Source organism: Monodelphis domestica, chromosome 1 (genome assembly GCF_027887165.1).
Source record: "Monodelphis domestica isolate mMonDom1 chromosome 1, mMonDom1.pri, whole genome shotgun sequence".
Taxonomy (NCBI): domain Eukaryota; kingdom Metazoa; phylum Chordata; class Mammalia; order Didelphimorphia; family Didelphidae; genus Monodelphis; species Monodelphis domestica.
This window is the reverse complement of record NC_077227.1, coordinates 404586795-404613394: the sequence shown is the minus strand read 5'-3', so window position 1 is coordinate 404613394 and position 26600 is coordinate 404586795. Positions and strand designations below refer to the sequence as shown.

The following is a 26600-nucleotide window of genomic DNA, read 5'->3' as shown; positions in this document are numbered from 1 at the left end:
ATATTTTGCATATTCTAACTCTCCTACTATATATTCCTCTTCCATCCCCTCAAAAAATCAACATAAGAACCAACACATTAAGAAAGTATAATATTCAATACTCACACTCTTTGGGTCCACGCTTGGACATAATTCCACAGAATTCAGTATTTATTATTATTCTCTGCTCTTATGCTCTTAATAGTCATCATTTACATTGTTTTCCTAGTTTTGCTTATATTACTTGGCATCAGCTCCCATGTCTCCTTCTGCCTCACTATAGTCTTCATATTAGTTGTTTCTTACAGCACACTCACATACTACTCATTGTTTTAGGCAATCTTCATCATTGGGCTATTTTGTTTCCAGTTCATTGCTGCTGCAATAAGTGTTACTATGATTATTTTCATGTACATAGGATCTTAGTTTCTATCTTTGACCTCCTTGGGGCATATTGTCTAGCTTTGAGATCTCTAGGTCAAAGGGAATGAGCCTATGAGTAACTTTCTTCCTTTTCTTTTAAAGCAAAATTCCAAAACACAATAGGCTCTAGCTAATTATCAGTTGGAGGATATTGACTGAGCAAGAGACCAGTGACTGGCCTGTGAGCAGCAAGCAGCGCAGGGATTTGAGGATCCTTAGGGCCTTTGGAGCTGTCCGCCTTGGCTAGGGTCCAGGCTCGCCGCCCCGCCCTTCTGCTCCACTCCCCCGCCCCTAGCTTCAGCTTCCCGGGGGAGACGTATTCCAGATCCTAGATCGCAGCTCCTTCCCAAACTGCCGCCTTAGTCTCTGCTTCTGCCTTTGGGCTCTGCACCCTGGCTTCTCCTCCCGCTTTGAGGGGAACGAACGCAGCCGGTACCAGGATTGCCCCAATTTCTGCCTAGTCGCCCTCAGTGCTTCGCTCCTATAGTACAGAGCAGGTAGGGCACTGGGCGGTCTGTGAGGGCTCTCTGAGCCGGTGGGGAAATAGTGGGAGGGGAGATGGGGACTTCTTTGAGAGGAGAGGGTCGTGTTCGAGGGTATATTGGTGGTTCTAGGGAGAGGGCAAGGGATCCGGGAGTTTCGGGAGAAGGGGGACTGACGGTCATGATGAAAGGAAGGCGATCTTTGCGGGCTCTGATGGGGGAGAAGATGAGGGAGTCTGGGAATTTGGGGGGATTCTGAGGGAGAGAGGCACTGGAAATATTAACGAGAGGAGCATCGGAGTCTGATTAGGCAAGCCGAGGGCACTAAAGGGAAAAGGCGCGCTGGGGGCTCTGGCCCACTTGGGGGACTCTATTGATGGAGGAGGTCAGTGAGTACTCTGCCCGGGGGGTAGAGGAGCTTAATTAAGGGAGAGGAAAGGCTGCTTTCTTGGGGGAGGGAGTGGCTCTGCTGTTCTAAAAGGTAAGGGAAAGGAAAAAAATTCTCATTAGCTGCCCTAAGGGAGAGGGCTTAAGAGCGAGAGGGGCGGAGTCCGTTGCCAGGGCACTTCTCTTAGTTCAGGCCAGGCGAGGTGAGGGCTGGCCCGGGCCTGCCGGGGGATATTTAAAGGTACAAATGTTTAACTTCTTATTTTAACCTTCAAAGAGCGATTGTTACAAACCTCTGGTTCTCTTTGCCCTCGCCACTGTTTGCACATCTGTGGGGAGCCACGCTGAAATGGGAAGAGAGTTTACTGGTGTTGCTGAGTCTGACAAATTGCCTTGAGCTGGAAACCCACTTTCCAGCGCCAATTGGGCTCAGAGAGGGTGTGTATCGATGGAGGCTGCGCCCTGCTCCTGGCTTCCGGGGTTCTGTCTGACCCGCGGCCGGGCGCTCCCGGTGGCCCACGGCTCGCCCAGATCAGACCTGGAGCTAATTATATTATTTCCTGAGACGCTTGACTTAACTTTGAACATTTTCTCTTTTGCTTAACCAGATTGTATCTGATAAATTGCTTTCCAGGCAGGGTGTTTCTGAATTTACTGTTAGTGTTAATCGTTAGTAGTCACATTACATTATGTTTGGAAAACTGAACACCTGAAAAAAAGGACTGGAGTTGGGTTCCCTGTTCTGGATATGAGGGACTGCCACAGATTGTCAGAGATTGGACAAGGTGCCTCTTTTTCTTCTACTTATTTATTATCTCCTTTTTATTTTTTATTTTTATTTTTTTGGAAATTTTTAATTAGTCAATTTAAAACATTTTTTCATGGTTACAAGAATCATATTCTTTCCCTCCCCTCCCACCATCCCTTCCCATAGCCGATGTGCAATTCCACTGGCTTTTGCATGTGTCCTTGATCAAGACCTATTTCCATATTATTGATAAGTCCCTCAGAATTGTAGTGGGTCATTGCGTTGCTGCTAGTAGAGAAGTCCATTAAATTCGATTGTACCACAGTGTATTAGTCTCTGTGTACAAGGTTCTCTTGGTTCTGCTCCTCTCGCTCTGCATCAATTCCTGGAGGTTGTTCCAGTTCCCATGGAATTCCTCCAGTTCATTATTCCCTTGAAGACAAAAGTATTCCACCACCAACAGATACCACAATTTGTTCAGCCATTCCCCAATTGAAGGGCATCCCCTTATTTTCCAGTTTTTTGCCATCACAAAGAGTGCAGCTATGAATATTCTTGTACAAGTCTTTTTCCTTATGATCTCTTTGGGGTACAAACCCAGCAGTGCTATGGCTGGATCAAAGGGCAGACAGTCTTTTAGTGCCCTTTGGGCATAGTTCCAAATTGCCCTCCAGAATGGTTGGATCAATTCACAACTCCACCAGAAGTGCATTAATATCCTGACTTTGCCACATCTCCTCCAGTATTCATTACTTTCCTTTGCTGTCATGTTAGCCAATCTCCTAGGTGTAAAGTGGTACCTCAGAGTTGTTTTGATTTGCATCTCTCTGATTATAAGAGATGTAGAACACTTTTTCATGTGCTTATTAATAGTTTTGATTTCTTTAACTGAAAATTGCCTATTCATATCATTTGACAATTTATCAATTGGGGAATGGTTTGATTTTTTGTACAATTGATATAGCTCCTTATAAGTTTGAGTAATTAGACCTTTGTCAAAGGTTTTTGTCATGAAGATTTCCCCCCAATTTGTTGCTTCCCTTCTAATTTTGGTTGCATTGGTTTTATTTGTACAAAACCTTTTAAATTTAATGTAATCAAAATTATTGATTTTACATTTTGTAATTTTTTCTAACTCTTGCTTGGTCTTAAAATCTTTCCTTTCCCAAATATTTGACATGTATACTATTCTGTGTTCACCCAATTTACTTATAGTTTCCTTCTTTATATTCAAGCCATTCACCCATTCAGAGTTTATCTTGGTGTAGGGTGTGAGATGTTGATCCAACCCCAATCTCTCCCATGTTGTCTTCCAATTTTCCCAACAGTTTTTGTCAAATAGTGGATTTTTGCCCACAAAGCTGGGATCTTTGGATTTATCATAGACTGTCTTGCTGAGGTTACTTACCCCGAGTCTATGCCACTCCTTTCTGTCTCTTAGCCAGCATCATAATCTCCTTAACTCTTTTATTCTCTTTCATTCTCGATTTTTCTTTATTTCTCTTACTCTTCTCTGTTCCTTATTCTCACTCACTTTCACTCACTTTTCATTTTTTATTTATCTTTCTGTCTCCCTTTCAATTTTCTTTACCACTCTTTTAGATTCTTTCTCTCACTCTTCATTTGCTCATTCTCTCCCATAACATTTATTACAAACAGTAACCATCTCAGCAAAAACTAATTATACGACCCAAAATCACAAACTCCAAACTACAGTTTGGTAAAAGAAAATCAATGTATGCATGCATATAAAACAATAATAACAGTATTTGCTCTGTCTATTTCTGGTCTCATGTCTATTATATTTTCATTGTCATTTTCTTCTTATATACATATAGTCACAGATATCATTCTGACCCTACTTTCTCCATTTATGATGAGTTTGAGTAAATCTTTGCATATTTCTTTGTATTCCTTTTTGATATTAGGGCACAATAATCTTCTGTTAAAAATGTCTAAGTGATGAATTTCAGGAAGGCTATGCCATCTGAGCACAAACTTTGGCAAGTACCATCAAGCTGGAAAGGCTTCAAGTAAGGAAGGGCTCTACTGAGGACTTTATGTCTCTTTTCAAATGACCTGTCTAGCAAATTATAGAGGAAGGCTCTTCCTCCAGAAAGGGTGGTCACCTAAGGCTATCTCCCCCCCCCCCACCCAGAGCTCATGAAACTGTCTCAGGAAGTGGTGTCAAACTCAGAATGAAATGGGGGCCACTAAGCCAGACCAAATGGGAGGGATAGGTGGTATAATAGATAAAGCACTAGGCTTGGGGTCAGGAAGATCAAAATTCAAATCTAGTCTCAGATACTTACTAGCTATGTGTCCTTAATTCCTCATCTGTAAAAGGGGGACACTAGAGAAGGAAAACCCTTTTTTTTTAAAAACCCTTACCTTCTTCAATCTACAAAGTATGGATTCTAAAGCAGAACAACAGTAAGGGCTAGCCAATTAAGCTTAAGTGAGTTACTTGCCCAGGTTCACACAGCTAGGAAGTCTCTTAGGTAAGATCTGAACACAGCTCCACCCAACTCCAGGCCTGGATCTCTATTTAATGTACTACCTAGCTGTTCCATACTCCAGTATCTTTGCCAAGAGAACCTCAAAGACTTCAGGAGATTGGGAGAGGATGGAATAAGAATAAAGCCAAAGCAAAAGATCCCAGAGGACTCCCTATTGACTTAGAAAAACACATATGAACTTCATGTTTTATCGCATTTTTATTTTGTTCAGTTTTCCAATTACATTTTAATCTGGTTCAGATTTGGCATTTGACAACTCTATTATAAGTCATCTGCTTCTATAGAAGGAGTAGTTGGAGTTAGGCATCATGGTGGGTAGAATGAGGGAGATCTAGAAGATTTGATTTCAACTTCTGCCTCAGATACTAAGTAGCTATGTGACTCCGCAGATCACTTTAATTTCTAATTTAATAATAATTGTGAGAATCAAATGAGATAACTCATGTGAGGTGCTTTCCAAACCCACTCTTATATCATGGATCTGGTAAATGTTGTGGATTATAATAAATACACATGCCACAATTTGTTGAATTGTTCTTCAATCATTGATTTCAATATAGGTTGCTTCCAGCTTTTTCCCTATGATAAAGAAAGTCATTATGAATATTTTTATATAAATAGACCTCCTTTCCTCCCTTACCATTTTTGAGAACATCCTTAGGATATAGTATTAGTAATGGGATCACTAGACCAAATTGTTCCGCAAAAACTTTGTATCAATCCATTATTCTACTAATAAATAATAGCTAGAATTTATGTGACTCTTTAATGATTGCAAAATGCTTTATAAATATTATCTCACAACAGCCCTGGGAGGTAGGAGCTATTATTATCATCCCCATTTTGCAGATGAGTAAACTGAGCTATGGAGAACTTAAATGACTTGTTCAGGGTCAAAAATTAGCAGATACCATCAAGCTGGAAAAGCTTCAAGTAAGGAAGGACTGGACTGAGGACTTTGAGTTTCTTTTCAAATGAGGCTTTATTTGAACTTAAGTTTTTCCTGAGGTAAAGCCCAGCAGCATCCACCCCAACACCTGGCTGCTTACCAATGTTGTTAACTTTTCCCACCAATTCTTCCCACCCACCAGTAAATTTTATCTTTTTTCTTTTCATTATACCTTTAATGAATGGTTCAGTGGGCATTTGTCTTGAGAGCTTAAACAGTTTTTCAAATGCTAATTAACAATTGATTACCTCATTCCCCAATTATATGTGTATCCATTGACCTTCAGTGTCTTGGATATAGTAGGTTTTTAAATGAATGTTGCTAGGATGGAATATGACTACTGTGAAAGGGAATTTTTGAAATCATATATTGAGAGGTGGATATTCCTTTTATAAACTTATATCAGTCTTAGGGGCTTATGTTTATTGTAGTAATTCTGTTGAAATGAATAGCTTTTCATTTGCTGCTCTGATGTGGTGTAAAGAACTCTGGATTTGGGGTCAAGGGACCTCGGTTTTATTTTATTTGTTTATTTTTTACTTGATATCTATTTCCATATTATTAATTTTTGCTATAGAGCGATTTTTTAAAGCCTAAACCCCAAATCACATCCCCATATATACATGTGATAAGTGATGTCATATGTTCTTCTTTTGCATTTCTACTCCCATAGTTCTTTCTCTCAATGTGGTTAGCATTCTTTCCCTTAAGACCTTCAGGAGTGTCCTGGCTTGTTGCATTGCTACTAGTAGCAAAGTCCATTACAGAGGATTGTTCAACAGTGTTTTACTTTCTGTGTACAATGTTCTTCTGGTTCTGCTCATTTCACTCTGCATCAGTTCATTGAGGTTCTTCAAGGAATCTCACTTTTAAATTCACATCTTTGACTTATTATCTATGTGACCATATGCAAGTAACTTAACCACTCAAGGCCTTAGTTCTCTCATCTGTAAAATGAGACAATTGAACTAGATGATTTGTAAGGCTCCTTCCTAATGATCTTAAAATTTGTATGCCTCAGTTTCCTCATCTATAAAATGAACTGGAGAAGGAAATGTCAAATTGTTTGAGTATCTTTGCCAAGAAAACCCCAGATGAGGCCACGAAGAGTCAGATGTGACTGAAATGACTAACAACCAACAAAATGTATGATCTTTCTTAAAAAAAAAAACAAAAAACAAATAAACCATTCACAAAATTGTTCTTTTCTCCTTGGTGACTTATTCTTTCCTGTAGCTGGTCATGTGGAGAATTTCTTGGGTGGATTCTTGCCTGTGGAACAATTGTTGCCCACTGACCTGTCCACAAATTAGAGAATGTAAATTTCATTTCAAGAGATATTAGCCTTGGTAGCCAGATGTTACTTATGGCATCAACTCAGCAATATTTGGCCGTAGTTTTCCTAAAAATACTCTGTTACTTGGGCCATGGTCTTTGATTTGGGATACTGAGAAATCTCCAGTTCATTGGTGCCTACTAGCCTTTGGATACATTTGGAGATGAGAGGAAGAGGCATTTGTGGGCCACAATGAGATCTTGAAAATAGTTACCCCACTTTTTATCTTCTATCACTGTCTGGTTTAATAATAATGGCAAGCATTTATATAATGTTTTGAGGTTTACAAAGAACTTTACGTGGATTATCTCATCTGACCCTCACAATGACCCTAGGAATTGGGGTAGGTGCTCTTATTATCCCTATTTTACAGATGAGGAAACAGACAGAGGTTTAGTGACTTGCCCAGAGTCCCATAAGCATGTGAGGCAAGATGTGAATTCAAGTCTTCCTGATTGCAAGATCAGCACTATCTAGATGTCTTATCTTACAACCAGCTCCAGTGGACTCTGGGGATCAGAAGTTTTCAACCTTAGAAATTTTTATCATTAAAATTGATGTATATATTACAGTTCAGAATTTGTAAAGTGCTTTACAAACATTTCAGTTGATCCTTGCAACAATTTTTTGAGGTGAGTATTTCCGGCATTATCAGCATTTTACTGATAAGGAAACTAAGGTTCAGAAAGGTTAGATGACTAGACCATGGCTAGTTAGCTAGATGACATAGTAAAAAAAGACTGGATATAGAGTTAGAGGATTTGAGTTCAAATCCTAGCTTTTGTGTGACCTTAAGTGAGTTAACATTAGAGGTGCTGAAAAATATTTAACACTAGGCTCTCCAGAAAAAAAGCTGTCTACATGATATTCTTTTTTCATTGAAAATTTTTATTTAATTAATTAACTTAGAATATTTTCCCATGGTTACATGATTCATATTCTTTCCCTCCCCCATAGCTGATGTGCAGTTCCACTCTACATGATATTCTTTAAAAACAAACCCCAAACTGCTACCTTCTTTATTAGAATAAATACTGTCTATTGATTTAAAAAAATTTAATTTAACATTAAAATTTTTTACATCATTACATCATTCTTGTTGCCTTCCTCCTCTCTTCCCATTCCCCTCCCAGAGAAAAGCAATTTCACTGGTTATACATATATTATCACTCAAATCTTGATGAAGAGATTTTGGATTGTTTTTCTGAGAGCCATGAGAAAGCCTGGAGAGGATTCATGGCCAGGTACATACAGATTGACAATTGCCAGCATTGTATAAGATTTGGAATCAAAGGACTTCAGTTTAAAATCTAGATCTGTGATGTAAAGGTAGGAACCTTTGTAATCTTTAACTTCCTAGTTAAGGTTCCTTATCTTCTTTAACTTATTGAGCTTTGGTTTCCTTATTGCTTATTGGTGAACTGAAGGTATTGGGTTAGGTGACATTTGAGGCTCTTTTCAACTTACTGAATTTGATAGCAAAAATGTAAAATGTGTTTAGAAGAGATACTTTGTGGTGTGTGTGTGTGTGTGTGTGTGTGTGTGTCTGAGAGAGAGAGAGAGAGAGAGAGAGAGAGAGAGAGAGAGAGAGAGAAGGGAGAAGGGGGGAGAAAGATAAAGGGGTGAAGAGGAAGGTATGAGAGAAACAGATTTAGCTCTTTTCTACTTCTTTCAACAATTCTGATGATTGATAATTGATGAACATGTTCTTTTGAGGTGCTATAGGGTCTCCATCCAATATAAAAAGGGGTTGTTGAAGCATGGTTTGGAGGAAACATCACTGAATGAACATCTGGGGGATCAAAGTTTCAGTCTCTGTTTTGACCTTAACTTCTTTGAGCTGAAGTTCCTTCAAGTGTAAAATGGAATAATAAGACCACAGAGTTGTGAAAAACAAATTTTAAAAAAGGTAAACTGCTTTGAAGGTTTTAAAGGACTATGTAAATAACAATTTTTAGATTATTTTGAGTACAGTCTTCCAGTTAGCCCGTCAAGAAGTACAGACTTCATACAGCCAGAATCTCCCGGAGCTAAGTCACCTCACTTTTCCCTAGATCTGTTTCCCCCTTCCTCAAATCTAGAACTTTTTACTTGCCTTCCCTCCCCAACAATCTTTGGGCTGTGTATGCTCACCAAGTGAATTTCTCTATGTTTAAATGTTATTCCAAGGTAAGGTCTGTTCAGCACAGGCTTGTCTCCTTGACTTTGTGGTGCTTCATAAATTGGACACTCACCCCAACTCTTGAGGGTCAGAAATGCCAAATTTGAACAGCTGAGTGCATAGAGGTTAGATAGGGTCTCAGACAAAGCATTTGAGTCTCATGTTATATACCAGAAAGTTAAGACCTATTGTTCTTTAATGCTTGTCAGGCTTAGATAAAAAGGACTTTGACAACTGAATCTTATAAAATTTTACTGTTAATATTGATTTGCCAGTCAGGGAAGAGGTTCTAATGAGAAGTTTTGGATCAGATGCTAAGATTTCTTACACAATGTGGGCCTTCGGCCAAGGAATGAAGGAAGAAGAAAACCGAGACCTATATTCAGTGAGAGCACAACAAACTTGGTTACCAAGAGTGCTGTCTACTCTTACTCAGAACCAGAGGACTTCAAGATTTATCCTTTCCAGTTTGAGGGAGTTTTAGGGGGGAAAATAGAGCCTTTTTTGATCAATCACGTGATAGTTTCAGACATCTGTGAGCCACAAGTGCACAACACAAACTTTTTTTTTTTTAATAACCCTTACCTTCTGTCTTAAAATCAGTACTATGTATTGGTTCTAAGGCAGAAGAGTGGTAAGGGCTAGACAATGGGGGTCAAATGACTTGCCCAGGGTCACACAGCTAGGAAGTATCTGAGGCCAAATTTGAACCCAGGATCTCCTATCTCTGGGCCTGGCTCTCAATCCACTGAGCCACTCAGCTGGCCCCCAAAAACTTTTTACTAGTAAAAATAAAATTAATAGAAAAATAAAAACCCAAATACCAATATTAATATAAAGATGCATAATGTTTAAAAACTGTTCCACAATCTAGTGACAGCATACTTTTTTATTTTCATTTAAGATTTTTTTTTAAACTTTTACTTTATGTCTTAGAATTGATAGTATCTGTTCCAAGACTGAAGAGTAGGAAGGACTAAGCAATTGGGGTTAGGTGATTTACTCAGGGTCATACAGCCAGGAAGTGTTTGAGGTCGAATTTGGACCCAAGATCTCCCATCTCTGGATCTGTTGCTCATCCAATGAACCACCAAGCTGCCTCTTGACAGCATACTTTGTAGTTATAGTATGGATGTAGCTTGTTTTATGCAATAAATAAGTTCCTAAAAAGCTCTGTGCAAATCAGTTTATGGAGCCAATTGGTCCTGTTTCCAACATCCCAAGTAAATTGTGAATGCTTTTTTAAAATGAAGAATCACATTATGGTATAGTGGAAAGAGTACTGAGTTTGGAGTCAGAGGCCCTGGGTTCAAATTCAAGGTAAGCCACTTTCTAGCTCAGGTGTAGCTCAGATAATTACTAGCTGTGTGACCCTGGGCAAGTCACTGAACCTTTGTCTGCCTCAGTTTCCTCAGCTGATAATAATTAGCATCTACCTCCCAGAGTTGTTGTAAGATCTAATGGGAATAATTATAAAGTTCTTAGTACAGTTTTTATATTTAGTTCAAATTTTTTTCAATCATAAAGTTATTATTACTGTTCAGTCATATCTGACTCTTTGTGACTCTGTGGACCATAAGCACACCAATATTGTATGTACATGGGTTTTCTTGGTAAAGATGCAGGAATGGTTTGCCATTTCCTTCTCCATTGGATGAAAGCAAATAGTAGTTTAGGGGCAGCTAGATAGTACAGTGGATAGAGCACCAAGCCTGAAATCAGGAAAACTCATCTTCCTGAGTTCAAATCTGGCCTCAAACACTAGATGTATGACCCTGGGCAATTCACTGAACCCTGTTTGCCTTAGTTCCTCCTTTGTAAAATGAGCTGGAGAAGGAAATGACAAATGAGTTTGGTATCTCTGCCAAGAAAACTAGGAATGAGGTAATGAATAGTCAGACACTGAAACAACTAAACAACAACAACAAATAGCACTGTCCTTGATTTATAGTAAGTGCCATCTAAATATTAGCTATTATTATTACTACCTGTATGACAGACAATAAAATTAAACCTCCCTATGATTTTTTTTTCTTCTATGGTAAATGGGAGAGCTAGACTAAATTTTCCCTGAGGTTTTTACCCTTAAAAAAAATTCTGTGTATCTTTCATATACATAATTGTTTGCAAAATCTCTCTCCTTTTAAACTGTGACTCCTTGAGGGTAGGGACTATCCCACCTTGGTATCCCTATTACTTAGCACAGTGCCTGGAACATAGTAGGCATTTAATAAATGCTTGTTCATTGGTTGAATAAATATGATTCTCTGTAATTAATCATGACATAACTGACCTTTTTAAGTTTTCATGTGTACATTAAAAAAACAGTGTCCCACAAGTCTTAAATTTTAAATTAAAAAAAAAAGTTTTAAAAAAGTAGTTTTAAATTATGGAAGCTTTTTTCCCATAACGTAAAGCTGTACTACATCTTCTGGGATACCGAGTATTTTTCAAGCATGACCTACTTCTTCCATGTTGTAATTTATACCTCATGGGGTTATTGTGAAGAAAACATTTTGCAAACCTTAGGATCATAGGTCTAGATGGGACCTTACAGGCCATTTAGCCCAGTCTCCTCAATTTTTAAGTGAGGAACTAACACCCCAGAGAATCTGTGACTTGCCCAGGGTCATACAGCCAGTGAGTGAGTGTCTGAGGTGGGATTGCTGCTCTTATTATTATGCTTCTGCCCTCAAATAGAAATTGCATTTAAACAATTATTTTATGGGTTAGAATACAGAGAAATCATGACTGTTTTCCTTATTTAGTTGCTTCTGCATAGGACTCTAGCATTGCAAAATGCTTTCATATATTCACTGGGCCTCACAATTACCCTCCAGGGCAGGCAAAGGCACAGACTATTTTAGAGATGAGTAAAGAGAGACTTGCATTGGAGTGGAGTAGGGTAGGGTCATGCAATTTTAGAGCTCGAAGGGACTCCAAGTCCAGCATTCTTTCTATTGCACCATGTCACACCTGGCAAATGTATGCAACCATGGTTTACAGCTCTTCTAGAAGATATTACTGGCCTTATTCCTTCTTACTCACTTCTCCCTGGACCACCTCTCATTGCAGGTTTCTGTTTTTTTGCTAATTGTTAAGCTCTGTCCCTCATGGAGCCCTATGGATACTGTAGTAGTCAAACGTGGTGTTTGCTAGGGTTGGGGATGCTGACCTTCATCTTCTGCCTCTCATTCTCTCTTATTCTTTTTTTTTTGGAGTAGGGAAGATTTAGATTCAAATTCTGTTTTAATTTTTTTAAGTTTATTTATTTAATTAATTTAGAATATTTTCCCTTGGTTACAAGAATTGTGTTCTTTTCCTCCCCTCCTTCCATCTCCCCCCGCCCCCCATAGCCAACAAGCAGTTCCAGTAGGTTTTACATGTGTCATTGATCAAGACCTGTTTCCATATTATTGATATTTGCACTAAGGTGATTGTTTAGAGTCTACAGCCCCAATCATATCCCCATTGAACCATGAAGCAGTTGTTTTTCTTCTGTGTTTCTACTCCCACAGTTCTTTCTCTGGATGTGGATAGTGTTCTTTCTCATAAGTCCCTCATAATTGTCTTGGATCATTGCATGGCTGCTAGTAGAGAAGTCTGTTACATTCAATTGTACCACAGTGTATTAGTCTCTGTGTACAATGTTTTCCTGGTTCTGCTCCTCTCGCTCTGCATCACTTCCTGGAGGTTGTTCCAGTCTCCATGGAATTCCTCTACTTTTTTATTCCTTTGAGCACAATAGTATTCCATCACCAGCATATACCACAATTTGTTCAGCCATTCCCCAATCAAAGGGTATCCCCTCATTTTCCAATTTTTTGCCACTACAGAGTGTGGTTATAAATATTTTTGTACAAGTCTTTTTCCTTATGATCTCTTTGGGGTATAAACCCAGCAGTGGTATGACTGGATCATATTATTTCTTTGGGGAAAGTTGATCTAAACAAGGTCTCCAGATTGTCCAGTATATGGTACTAAAGGCCGAGCTGATATTTAGAAGTAGCTGGTGGGAAGCCAGTGTGATGAGGGGGATATCCTTTGGAGGCTGCCTGAAGGATGTTCCAAATTGTTTTCTCCAGCCAAGGTAAATCTGGGACAATAATAAGGACAAACACCCCAAGGCTTAAAGGCTGAGAAAGGAAATGTTCATTGAACTTGCCCATGCAGGAAATTAGCTGCCCTCCATTTCCCCCTCTCCCTTCTCTAGCCTCCCACTTGGCAGATGATAGGAGTCACAGCTGCATGGCCTACATGTGTGGGAATCTCTGTAATGTAGTCAAGTGAGTTCTAACGATGGGATGATTCCATTCCCAGGCACAGTTGCTTCTTTGTGGCAGGCAAAGAAAGCAGAACCACCCCATATCTTTTCCCTTCAAAGCTCTCTCACCTCATTTGGATACTGTCCCCTGTGACAATGTGACACAAGGCACATTTTAGTCTATTCAGAAATAGTCCTGTCTGGTGCTTTCACTAGATTCTTTAATTTATCTACTATGAGGAGATACATTATACAGCAACCAAGTCTTTTCCATGTTCTGTACATCATAGCATCATAAATTTAGAACTGAAAGGAAGTAAAGATCCTAGAAGTTTATCTTTTCAATTAATCAATCAACATTTATTAAGCACCTGCCATGTGCTTAAGCATTGTGGATACAAAAAGAGGCACCAGGCAGGGCCTGAGCTCAAGGACTCAAAAGCTAGTCTTTTAAAAAATTTATCTTTAACCTGTTTAAATTTTGAGCTCCATATTCTCTCCCTCCCTCTAGTCCCTGACCATTGAAAAAATAAGCGATATGATATCAGTTATACATGTGAAGTTCATGCAAAATGTATTTCCAAATTAATGAAGTTGTAGAAAAATAAGACCAAACAAAAAAACCTAAAGAAAGCAACAAAACAAAACAAAATAAAACTATACTTCAATCTGCACTTAGAGTTCATTGGTTCTTTTTAGGGAGGTAGATAGCTATTTTCATTATAGGCCATCCATTGGATTTATATTCTCATCTTCATCATATTTTGGATGAGGAAACTGAGGTCCAGAGAGGGGAAATGATTTGCCCAAAGCTCATTCAATTGTTTCAGATGTATTCCATTCTTCACAACCCTTTGTAGAGTTTTCTTGGTAAAGATGTTGGAGTGTTTTGCCTTATTTCCCTCTCCAACTCATTTGACAGAGAAGGAAACTGAGGCAAACAAGGTTACGTGATTTGTCCAGGGTCACACAGTTACTAAGTATCTGAGACCAGCTATACAGTAAGTAGCAGAGCCAGGGTGAAGGAATTTGGGATAACAATAGACTAAAAATAGTTGAGAGACTGTGATATGACAGAAAGAACAATGGATTTGTCAGGGGACGCTGTATTTGAATCCTGGCTCTCTGGGCAGGGGATGACCTGAGAGGCAAAGCGAGTGAGCAGCTGAGTGACAGGAAGAGCCTGGATCTTCTGATCTGGTGTTGGTGATCTTAATGATCTTAGTGGGAGTTTTCTCCACTGGACAGCTGAGGTTGTTCTTTCCAAACAGTTTGTGGTCTTATGGTGCTATAACAACTCATCTATACTCTTGTCACAGATCTTCACATGTACTTCAATGTGAGAATGGAGGATTGTAGATTCAGAGCTAGAAGAGAATTTAGAGTCTACCTAGTCCAACCACTCATTTTACAGATGAGGAAACTGGGTCTTGGGGAGGTTAAGTGACTTTTCCAAGGTAATATAGGCAGTAATAACAAAGGCAGTTTTCCAGCCCAGATTCTGAATCCAAGATGAACATATTTTCCCACTGTACCACATTGTCTTTCTGGACAGCTTGCAAAAAACTGCTCATTGAGAGTTGCATTCCATATAGGACTGAAACAATGTGCAACATCTGGATGGCCTCTGACCAACTTTCCTGATAGGTTTTAAAAGTGTTTTGTGTTCAGAAATTTTTGGCTCCTTTACAGCTTTGCTCATTGGAAAGAAAGGGGTCAAGGCTGGAGATATTTAAATGTTAACTTACAGTAGATCCTGTGTCCTGGGACATCCTTTAAAACAATGAGCTGCTCATAGTTATTTTTGTTGCTTATCTTTTGTACTGATGGCCCCATCATTTGAATTGGAAAGAACTCAAGAGAATGTTAACTTCTTAAGGGCTGAGATCTCCATTTTTTCTCCCTCCACCCCCACCCAGGGTACTTAGTTTATTGTCTCCTAGAGTATCCCTTTATGAAGAAGGGAGTTTGCTTTCCTATAATGCCCATTTGACTTTCTAAAGTCTTGATGGTAGGTTTATAGTCCTTGCTAATCTGGGTCAGTTTAGCAAAATAAAATAAAATATGAAGCTAATACTTAACTTTCTCCTTAAAAAAATGGCAATACACCTAAAGGGCCATAAAACTATGTGTACTGGGTTTTTTTAAGCAAAAAAAAAATTTACAGATTTGGCATAGCAAAAACATTAGTTATAAAGCATTTTCCCATAAAGCAAGGGTACATTCTTCCAAAATGACCACTGGAAGGAGAATACAATGATAATCAGGTCCACACGAATAAGTGAGCAGTGGACTCCAGACCTTAGAAGTCCTCTTCTCTCCTTGAGGAGAGTCTAGTTATAGAGAGGAATAGACCCTGACAATTTAGTTGAGCAATTCTCAGTGCAGTTTCTACTGGAAAGACTGCTTAGTTGAGTCATCAGGGTCTGTTCCTCTCCCTAACCAAACTCTTGATTGCTAGTCCATTGCTATTTTGAGTCCATAGCCATCTCCCTTCTCTGCAGCAAGGGTCCTGTTATGTCTTCAGATGATTGACTTTCCCTACAAATGTTTGCCTGGGCTGTAACTGCTCTCTCAGCTGTGCCTAAAACTGACACATTCTTGAATTCTTGGAGATAATGTCTCTTGGGGCAAGTTGCTGCCAGATGCCATGACCAGTGGAGGAAGTGGTGAGAATCTCTTGCTTTCTTCACCAGGCATATGCATACCCTTTGACCCAGGAAAATCACTATTGGGTTTATATCCCAAAGAGATAAGAAATAGGGAAGGGACTACTTATACAAAAATATTTTAGCAGCTTTTTTTTGAGTAACAAAGAACTAGAAACTGAGGGTGTATTCATTATTTGGGGAATGGATGAACAAGTTCTAGTATACTGTTCTAATGGAATAAGAAATGATGACCAGAATGAGTTCAGAAAAACTTGAAAGACTTATATGAACTGATGCCAAGTGAAGTGAGCAGAACCAGGAGAACAATATATACAGTAACAAAAATGTACCATGATCAACTGTGATGGACTAAATTGTTATCAGCAAAACAAGATGCCAAGGGATTCATGATAAAAATGCTATCCAAAGCCACAGAAGGATCTACTGGAATCTGATTACAGATCAAAATACCACATCTTTCACTCTATTTCCTTCATGAGTTTTTTATTGTATGTGTCTTGAGTCATGACATGGAGAATATGGAAATATGTACTGCATGAAAGCCCTGTATAACCTATAATATACAATTCATCACTTTGGAGAAGTGATGGAGGGAAAGAAGAGAAACTGAAGCACAAAATGTCAGGAAACAGTTGTAAAAAATGTTTCTACATATACTTGGAAAAATAAAAGATTAATAAAATAGCATTTTCTATTTTTAAAATGGTAATAATGGAATGAATTATTCATTCTACCCCTTGTAAGCTCTTTAGTCACTAACTTGCTCATTAATGACTTCTCCTACTGATACTATACTGAGGTCTAAATTCCATGTATAAATTTCAGTCTATCCACACATCATAATGTACCATTCGGATCTTGCCAACTTGGGACTGGAGAATTTCTTTTGTTCTTTAATGTTTTATGGTTGCCAGGACAGTTCTTGATACATTACTCTCACCATGTGGTCAGTCCACTTTTCCAGTCCTTCAGGTCTTTGATGATGTCTTCTCTATTGCTACTCTTATACAGGCCTGTGTAGTAGGGAGAAGAGATTAGATTTCTACTTGGCCCTAAAGGGCAGATGAAGAATTAAGTAAATTTCAGAAAGGCAGATTTCAATGCACTATGAAGAAAAACTTATTAATGAATGAGTGAACCCTGGCACCCCCCCCTCATTCATTAAGCATTTCCAACCTCCCAAGCACTTGAGGAGGATGCAAATATAGGAGCAAGACTGCTTCTGCTCTCAAGGATCTCACATTTAATAGGGGAAGACCATACCCAATGGAGAGTTTAGCTTCAAATTAGATTAAAAATCCATGTACTTGAGGATATAGTAGCAAAGCAGATGATAATTATATTTCTTTGATGACACATCTCTTAATAAAGCTATATTCATTTCTGATGTTGAGCCATTTGGAAGTGCCAAGGATTTTGGTGTCAAGAACTTTCTTTTCCAGATCTTCAGTAGTTACCATTTCTGTGGCAGGGGCTATAGTGTCTGCAGAAGCAGTTGCCAGTCCTATATCCACAAGGTTTGCTTCCCTGATTGGTAACTGTTGGGGGATGGGCTGGAAGCAAAGTTGATAGTATGGGCAGGAGTATGTGTGATACTCTACCTAGGAGTCTTTAGCAATGGATATGATCTGTTAATATGGGGACCTGAGGGAAGGGAATGGCCCAGTTGGTGGTGGTTTGACCCATTTGGTATATGCATGCTCCTTTCTACTCTACTGTAAGGGCACTTTGGAACTTGTGATATAGAAATCACTTTAAAAGACTGATATATATTAATTTAAGGTTGCCAAGGAATTCAGCTATGCAATTCCTAAATGAAAACTCAAGTCAGCTGTCAATCTTTTTATGGTGTTTTAATTACAAACAGGAGGAAGAAAAGTATTAGACGGAAAGAGAGAGAGGGGGAAAAGGGAGAGAAGGAAATAGGGCTTAAATACCCACTCTGCTTAAGCTGAGCCAAAGGCCCAAGGCTCTGGATAGCTGAGGCAAAGAAAAGAGATCAGTCCCTATCACTCATGTGACCAAAATGGAGAAACAGTCTCAGGGCTCCTCCACACCAAGCACCAGGCTCCCACCACCACCTTCTCCCTCCACCCAGGAAGTTCCCAGAACTCCTGAGCTGTCCTCTACCTCACTTCCTGTGTCTCACCTGTGCCAATGGTGGCTCTAGCTTAACCTAGGTCCGCCCAGAGGTCTGTCCCCTTTGCACGTGTCTGTTGAAGGCCATATTCTCAAATAATTAAATCTTGAGCTTTGCTGCAGCCCTTCCTAAATCCTGTTACCCTGAGTAGGATAGAGATTGTAGTTTCTAAGACCTGATTCTGTCATTCCAAGTATCTCCATTGTTATTGATCAGGAAATAGCTGAATCCCATCCTCTAAAGAATGGTTTGAACAGGGTTGAGTAGTTTTGAAATTCACAAACTTTAGCTAGGTTGACTTGCCTACCTCATGAGTGGTATATGGTGGTGGTGGTGACTTTGGTCCCTTTTCCCATAGTGTCATTTGTTCTCCAAGATGATGTTTGCAGGGCTGGTGATCTGTAGGACACTTTTATCCCTGGGGTTCATGGGCTTGCCTATCCTGTGGCACTTGTAATTAAGGTTGTTGTTGTAATCTGTAATTAATGTTGTTGGTGGCCAGAATAGAGGGCCCTTTTTCTGAACAGATTACTCTTCCTAATGATGGCTTTGGTGGCTGGACTAGAAATAGGCTGGTGGTCTGGGAAACATTTCTGTTACTGAGATACTACTGAGGTAGTAAGTGTTGGGTATCTGACAGTAAAATAGGCTGCCTTAGGAGTCTGTGAACTCCCTGTTACTTGAGGCAGCTAAATGACCAATATGGAGGTCTGTTAAGGAGATTTTATGTAAAGTAGTTTGCCAGTTAGTAAATATTTATTAGGTGTCTATTATATGCTAGGTTCTGTGTTAAGCCATGGGAATACCAATGTGAAAAAGAAAGGTAGTCTGTACTCAAGGAGTTTATGGTCCAAGGAGGGAAGACAACAAATGGAAGCTGAAAAGGTGAGAGTGATGGGGTGGGGAGAGAAGAGAACCAGCCCGGGGGCATGATGGAGAAGTCCTGAGGTCTGTGGCCATATGAGAAATTAAGCAGAGGCAAGGGAGTGAGGGGTGGTAGTGGTGCTGTCTTCCTTAAATGGTGGTTTTGAAAGAAGAGCTCTGTTCTGTCCTTCAATCAGAGGAAACCCAGAGTCAGAAGAGGCAACTGGAAGATATTTGTGTTGAAGTGACTTGCTATTAACACTACCATTACCACCACCAATAGTAGCTATCATCTTTATGTCAGCATACATGCCCATCAGTGCAGTCTGATCTATGTCCATCAATGCAGCCTTCCCAGTCCACTTCATTTCAGCCTCACCAGAGGCCATATTGGTGGAACTCCACTTTTACCTCAGGCTCACACTGGTGTGATGCAGGAATCGGCACCACCTTTCCACTTCACACTACCCTGTGAGAACCGCACTGTGATCTGTGAACTCACACAGGAATCTCATCTCATGGTTAAGACCCATATGAAAAACACATGCCTCACTTCCCCCACATAGTACAATGGCAACCATACTCCCCCAGATGCACAACATAATGGCCCTGTAGAGCCTACAGGAAAAAGGGGAGTATGAGGGCCATTGTACTACCATGTTTCCTTGAAAATAAGACACTGGCTTATGTTAATTTGACCCCAAAAAACAAGGGGTGTCTTATAAAACACCCAGTGGCGGTGGTGGGCTTCTCAGAGTAGAGGCTCACCGCTGATGTCACAGGCCAGATCACCACTATCCGATGCTTATATACAGTACTGGAGGTGGTGCTGAGCCTGTGACCCTGTGTACCACTGTCTGGGATAGTGGAGGCTGCAGCGCTGGCAGTGATGGGCCTGTCACACCTTGCACAGGTCCATCACTGCCACCACTATACTGGGCAGCAGTGTACACAGTGTGGAATCCCCTCCCCCAGATCCCCACTCACCATGCTGATGTCTTCCATTAGGCAGCCAAGTAATCCTTTGTGCAGCGCCTCATTCTTGTTCAGTTACTCTCAGAACAAGGCACCACAAAAAGGATTATGTCACCAGAAGTAGTACTGTATGTGAGCGAAGCTGCGCTTTGAGGCACCGCCACATACAGTACTCCAGAAGCACAGGATGCTGAACACCAATGAAAGAGATGCCCCTTCTGGAAGTGTGATGGGGGCCAAATAAATGGCCTCAGGGGGCCACATGTGGCCTGCAGGCCATATTTTGGGGATCCCTGGTGTAAAGGCTAGAGATAATTTTGTACTAACTTACTGCAGATCCAGAGTACTGAGACATGCTTTAAATAATGAGTCATTTGTAGTTATTTTTGAAACCTGTCTTTTCTCTGACAAATCTGGCATCCAAACTGAGATTTTCTAATTCATTGGTCTTTCTTCTACTCAATACCTAGATGCAAACTTCACTTAATGTTTGCTATGAGAGAAAAATATTAAAATATTTTTTTGTACTAAGAAGGTGAACTAAAACATCCATTTGACCCATTCATCCCACTGTTAGGCATATACACTGAGGAGCTCCCATATACAACATATTTATAGTATAACTTTTTATAGGTGAAAAGAAGTAAAAAAAATAGATTTTTTTTATCAGTTTGGGAATGGCTAAACAAATTGTGGTACACAAATATAGTGGCATATTAGTAAGAACAGATTCATATGACGAATCCAGAGAAGTATGTGAAAACCTATTTGAATTGATGCAAAGTGATGACCAGGAAAATAACAATATGAATGGAAAAAAGCAACATGAAAACAGAAAGTCAGATGGAACACTGTAATAGTAATGACCAATTTTGAAACTGAAGAAAAGAGAAGGAAATCCATCTTTCTTCTCTTCTCTTCTCTTCTCTTCTCTTCTCTTCTCTTCTCTTCTCTTCTCTTCTCTTCTCTTCTCTTCTCTTCTCTTCTCTTCTCTTCTCTTCTCTTCTCTTCTCTTCTCTTCTCTTCTCTCTCTCTCTCTCTCTCTCTCTCTCTCAATCAATTAATCAATATACATTTATTAAGTGACTATTGTGGGCCAGGCACTGTGCTAAGTGTGGGGATACAAGAAGAGGAAAAAGGCAGCTCCTGCCCTCAAGGAACTTACAGTCGAATGGGAGAGTCAACAGGCAAATATATACAAAGCAAGCTAAGTAGAGGAGAAATATAGGAGAAAATTAACAGAGGTGGGGTAATGTGGATGCACCTCACTGCCTATGCTTTATAAGAATTTAAATTTAGGCTTTATGCTAAGTATGAGAATTCTATGTAATATTTTGGTCATGGATTTAAAAATATCATAGTTTAAGTCAAAATTGACTTTTAGCAGCTTTATTTACAAAGAAGTGGAAAGAATGAAAGTGGAAAAGTATAGATAAAGAGGCAGAAAGTACTGCCTAGCTACAAAATACCCTAAGTTTAATCCTAATGTCTCCAGACCACAAACATAAATCCGAAAGCAAATCTCACCAGAATCTAAAGTCCTAATTAGGAAGCCAAAATCAGAAGAGCCAGAAGACACTGAAGAATCTTCTGAGAACCTGCAGAGAACCTTCAGTGCACAAGAGGCTAAGACTGCCAAGAATATCACCAGAACTCATGGTGAAGGGTGTCCCACCAAGCACCAATGAGCACAGAGGGTCTTCTCACCAAAGAACCAAGGAAGGAATCATTCTACTCACCACTGCAGGATTCGAGGGAAGAGTCTCCTCCGCCAGTCCAGCTCACCAATGCAGAGTGAATGACTGAATCCTTGAGCTGGCCTTTTAAAAGCAGTTTTCTCGATGTCACCTCCTGTTGCTCCCCCACTTTCCGGGAACCAATCTCAGTCTTTCAATTTACCTAGCACTGCCCAGGGGGTGGGCATTGGCCTCTGGAGTTTTCACCCACTTTAGCAAGTGATTTGTGAACTCTCATTCTTAGTGACTGGTAAGGTACTAAGTAGGGGTACTTAAGGTTTTGATTGCTTAATTTAAAAGTTGCTGATTGAGAGACAAAGGGAGTTTGATTCACTCTTCACAACTGTTACCCTTTGGTCATGTGTAGATTAGTTTGTCTAAGTCTTTCCTTCTTTCCTCCCTTCCTCCCTTCCTCCCCTCCTTCCTCCCTTCCTCCTCTCATTTCCTCCCCTCCTTCCTCCCTTCCTCCCCTCCTTCCTCCCTCCCTCCCCTCCTTCCTCCCTCCCTCCCTCCCTTCCTTCCTTCCTTCCTTCCTTCCTTCCTTCCTTCCTTCCTTCCTTCCTTCCTTCCTTCCTTCCTTCCTTCCTTCCTTCCTTCCTTCCTTCCTTCCTTCCTTCCTTCCTTCCTTTCTTCCTTCCTTCCTTCCTTCCTTCCTTCCTTCCTTCCTTCCTTCCTTCCTTCCTTCCTTCCTTCCTTCCTTCCTTCCTTCCTTCCTCCCTCCCTCCCTTCCTCCCTTCCTCACTTCCTCCCTTCCTCCCTCCCTCCCTCCCTCCCTCCCTTCCTCCCTTCCTTCCTTCCTTCCTTCCTTCCTTCCTTCCTTCCTTCCTTCCTTCCTTCCTTCCTTCCTTCCTTTTTTTATTTATATAGCACTTTAAGATTTACAAAGTGCTTTGCCTATGTAATCTTACTTGATCCTCATATCTTCTACCCATTATCAATATTTATCTAGATATCAATATCCCCATAGATATCAATTTTTTAAACAGGAAAGCAGATCCATAAATTGTATTCCTTCTTAGGCAAAATAATTGTTGAAGGGAATTTTCTAGAGCAATGAAATTACTATGAATTTTATTAGTATATTTTGAATTTCATATCTGGGAAGCAGCTTAGCCAATACCCTACTTTTAATAGACTTACCTAAGGCAGAAACCCTCACTTAAATAGTTGACCATGGGAGTAGAAGGCAGTGAAGTAAATGGAATAGATAATATGGAATCATTGTTTAGCTATGAGATATTGATATCTATATATATTTGAATGTGGTATCTTGTAGTGCTGGAAATTCAGGGTAAAAGATACAGGTATGTTAATATGTTATTCTCACCATCCACCTCCAGTAGAATATACGTCCTTGAGGGCAGAGACTGTGTCTTTGTATCTTCAGCTACAGTATACTTTTTCTTTTTTTGGTATTGAACTGTGATTTCATTTATGCAAGTGTAGAAAAGAAACCTAGCATTCTATATGTCTGTCAAATCTGTCAGAAAGATTTATTCATTAAATCCTAAGCATTTCTCCTTAAAGTAGACAATCTAAAGAGATAGAGATCCATGTTATTTTTGAAAATTTCTCCGCTCCAAATTGCTTAAAATTTATAGGGTTCAGAATCAAAGACAAAATTCCATATCCAAGAATAAGAAAGAGTACAAAATATAAATAACAGCTTCTGATTTTTTATTTTTATCAAACAGAATACTAGAATTTTTGGGAGGCATATCCTGGAAAATAATTTCCCTACAACCATTCATTCCTTCTTTAAGGTACTATCTCCAAAGATTCTCCTTTCAACCTGGTCAAAGGTGAACTTGAGATACTCTGTTAGATTTAATCAAAAGGCATTCTTGCTTCTTAGCTTGATAATTGTTATTGTTCAGTATGCTTGACTTTTTGTGATCCTATTTAAGGTTTTCTTGGCAAAGATAATGGAAAAGTTTGTTATCTCCTTCTCCAGCTCATTTGACAGATGAAGAAACTGAAGCAAATAAACTTGTTTTACTCAGGATCACATAGGTAGTAAGTGTCTGAGGTCAGATCTGAACTCAGATCTTTCTAACTTTAGGTCCAATACTTTCTCCACTGAGCCATTTAGCTGCCCCAGTTTTATAATTACCCTGATCAGTTTTAGAGATGATTCTTTCCTTAACTGATCAGGCCTCTTCCTTGTTAGGCATTCAATAGAAATTACATAAAAAGATTTTAGTGCAGTCCTTGGGTAGTTAAATAAAGACTACTAAAGTTTTTCAGCCAGATTATACCAAAGACTTCAGACTAAAATACTATCCTAATACTTTTTTTCTACTTAATTTGTAGCCTAAAGAAAGGCAATGGAGCTATAGGCTTAGTATGATTCCACAATGGGTGAGGAAATACCCTCTACCTGTGCAATTTATAATCTTATGGGAATTGAGTGGTGGTGCTGAGAAGTATGATAATTCTTCAGTGCCACATGACCAGTATCCATTAGAGACAAGACTTGAATTCAGATCTTCTTGACCAAGGCAAATTATCTACCACACTATGATGGTTCTCTTTGTAGTCTGACAATATAGGAGGCACTTAATAAATGGTCAATGAATGAATGAACACAGACCATTTTTGACCAAACTACTTAATTTTCTTAATTACTCAAGCAGATTTACCATTTGCAAATATAGTTACCTGAAATTTTATTCCATATGTGTGTATATCCATATTTACTAATACATACACACACATACATGTGTACCTACTGGGGTATGATGGTAAATGTTTAACAACTGGCTTTCTTCTTAAGTTTAGACTATCAACAGAACAATAGACCAAGCCCTGATTTATAGTGTTTGCTGATTTCCAAGATGTAATTGATCATCTTGGAAATTTAATAATCAAGTGTTAGTTTGAGCTGGTTCCAGCACACCCCTATAACACTCTTACTCTCTGTCTCTGTCTCTGTCTCTGTCTCTGTCTCTCTCTCTCACACACACACACACAGACAATATGCACACACATTCCTCCTTAGAAGGCAATAGAGGGAGTAATGAAAAGATATGGAGTGGACCTTAGTTCATATCCCCACTTTGCCCTTTATTCCATGTGTGATCTTAGGCAAATTACTTTCAGATCTTTGGGACTCAGTTTCCTCATCTCTAAGGTGAGAGGCTTGGAATAGATCTCTCAGGTCTTTTCTAGCTCTCCATCCAATGAGCCCAACATTTTTCAAAGTGTTTTTAAAAAACTTGACAAAGAAACAGTGTCATAATAACATTCTGTTATAAAAATAGATACAGTAGTGGAGACTTCCTTCCATTGTCATGGCTCTTCCTCTGTTTAATCTTCAGAAATTGCTTAATTACTTTCCTTAATCTGACCAGACTTTAAGCACAACATCTTATTGCTGTGAATGCTGAAGTCCTATTTCAGCCCCGAATAATGGCCTCCTTTGATGTCTTATCGTGGCATGGAGGGGATTCCAGTTCTGGAATGCTACATCTTACTAGTCCTACTAAGCTGGAAGGGCTTCAAGTACAATTCTAGTGATGGGCTGCATGTCTGTCATCCAAGGAAATAGCTCCATGATTGTGATGCTTTTGGCCAAGGAACTCTGGAAAACTATTTAGTCACAGAAGGGGCTGTGATCCCATCATTAACAGGCAGAACTACAAAATCACCTACAAAATCACAGATCCCAAAGTACTGAAGAATGCTATAGAACTGTTTGAACAAAGAAAACAAAATCTACCTGGGAAAGCAATCACAGAAAGGATTATGGCTTGTGATGGACTCAGCCTGATGTGAGGTGCTGTAGGAAATACAGAAAATGTAGGCCTCCCTTCAGAAAACCCATAGTCTAGTTGGGGGGTGGGAGGTGGGTGCTGTGACAAGACTACATACCACGATTGAAACAACTACAGAGCAATATCAGGTAGTATCTGGTTATAGCCAAATTTTGATAGACAAGTATGGAATAATGCACCGAGTACTGAACTTGGAATTTGTAAAATCAAGGTTCATCTTCTAGCTTGTCCACTTGCTTGCTGTGCCACCCTGAGCTTGGCCCTACCCTTTTTAAGGCCCAAGTTTCCTCATTTAAAGGGACTCCTTTCCATATACTCTGTGCTTCAGTTGAACTGGAATATTCTCTTCTCCTTACATATAACCTGTATTCTAATACTTACTGGCCTTTGCTGACATCTAGAATGAGTTTTCATTGATTTGTTGAATTTCTAATCCTTTAAAGCCCAGCTCGATTGCCACCAAGCTAATAAAATGTAGCCTAAAGAGAGGGGATAGGATTAGGACTTAGTATCTTCCATTATGGGTGAGGGAACTTCCTCCACCTGTGTAATTTATAATCTTAGAGAGTTGCCTGGTGGGGCTGAGAAGTGTGATGATTCCCTTGAATCTTACAACCAGTATCCAATAGAAACAAGACTTGAATCTGGATTTTCTTGACCTAGGCAAATTATCTACCACACTATACTGTTTCTCATGGGAACTTTATAGTATAGTATTCAGGGGAAGTTAGGTAGCACAGTGGCTAGAGCTCCAGATCTGGAGTTTAGAAGGACCTGGGTTCAAATCTGACCTCAGATATTTCCTAGCCGTATGACTCTGGTCAAGTTGCTTAACTCTGATTGCCTAGCCCTTGCCACAATTCTGTCTTAGAATTGATACTAAGACAGAAGGTAAGGGTAAAACAAAATGATAATTTAGTAATCCTTAATAAATGATATTTGAATGAATGAATGTAGAACATTGTTGTTCCAAGGAAATCTCCCTTGACTCCCAGGGTCAGCAATGTCCTCTTTGTGGTCACATAGCACATTGTTTTGTAGCTCTGATGGATTTATCATATTATTTTGGGTATTCTACTAAGAAACTGTGTTTGGTGTCTTGTCTTCTTTCTAATTTGTACAAGGACAAAGACCACATTTTATTTATCTAAATCTTGTACCCAGCACAGGGCTCTTCATACAGTAGGCG

The 26600-nt window shown here is 39.5% G+C and overlaps 1 protein-coding gene across 1 annotated transcript in view; it reads left to right on the top strand.

Moving 5' to 3' along the window:
- Positions 1–685: 685 nt before the first annotated feature.
- The window catches only part of ARHGAP40 (Rho GTPase activating protein 40), a 135249-nt gene continuing 109334 nt past the window's right edge, over positions 686–26600 (top strand). The window contains exon 1 of the mRNA XM_001381692.5: positions 686–899. The gene's annotated coding sequence lies outside the window, so the exon portion shown is untranslated. The remainder of the gene's footprint in view (positions 900–26600) is intronic.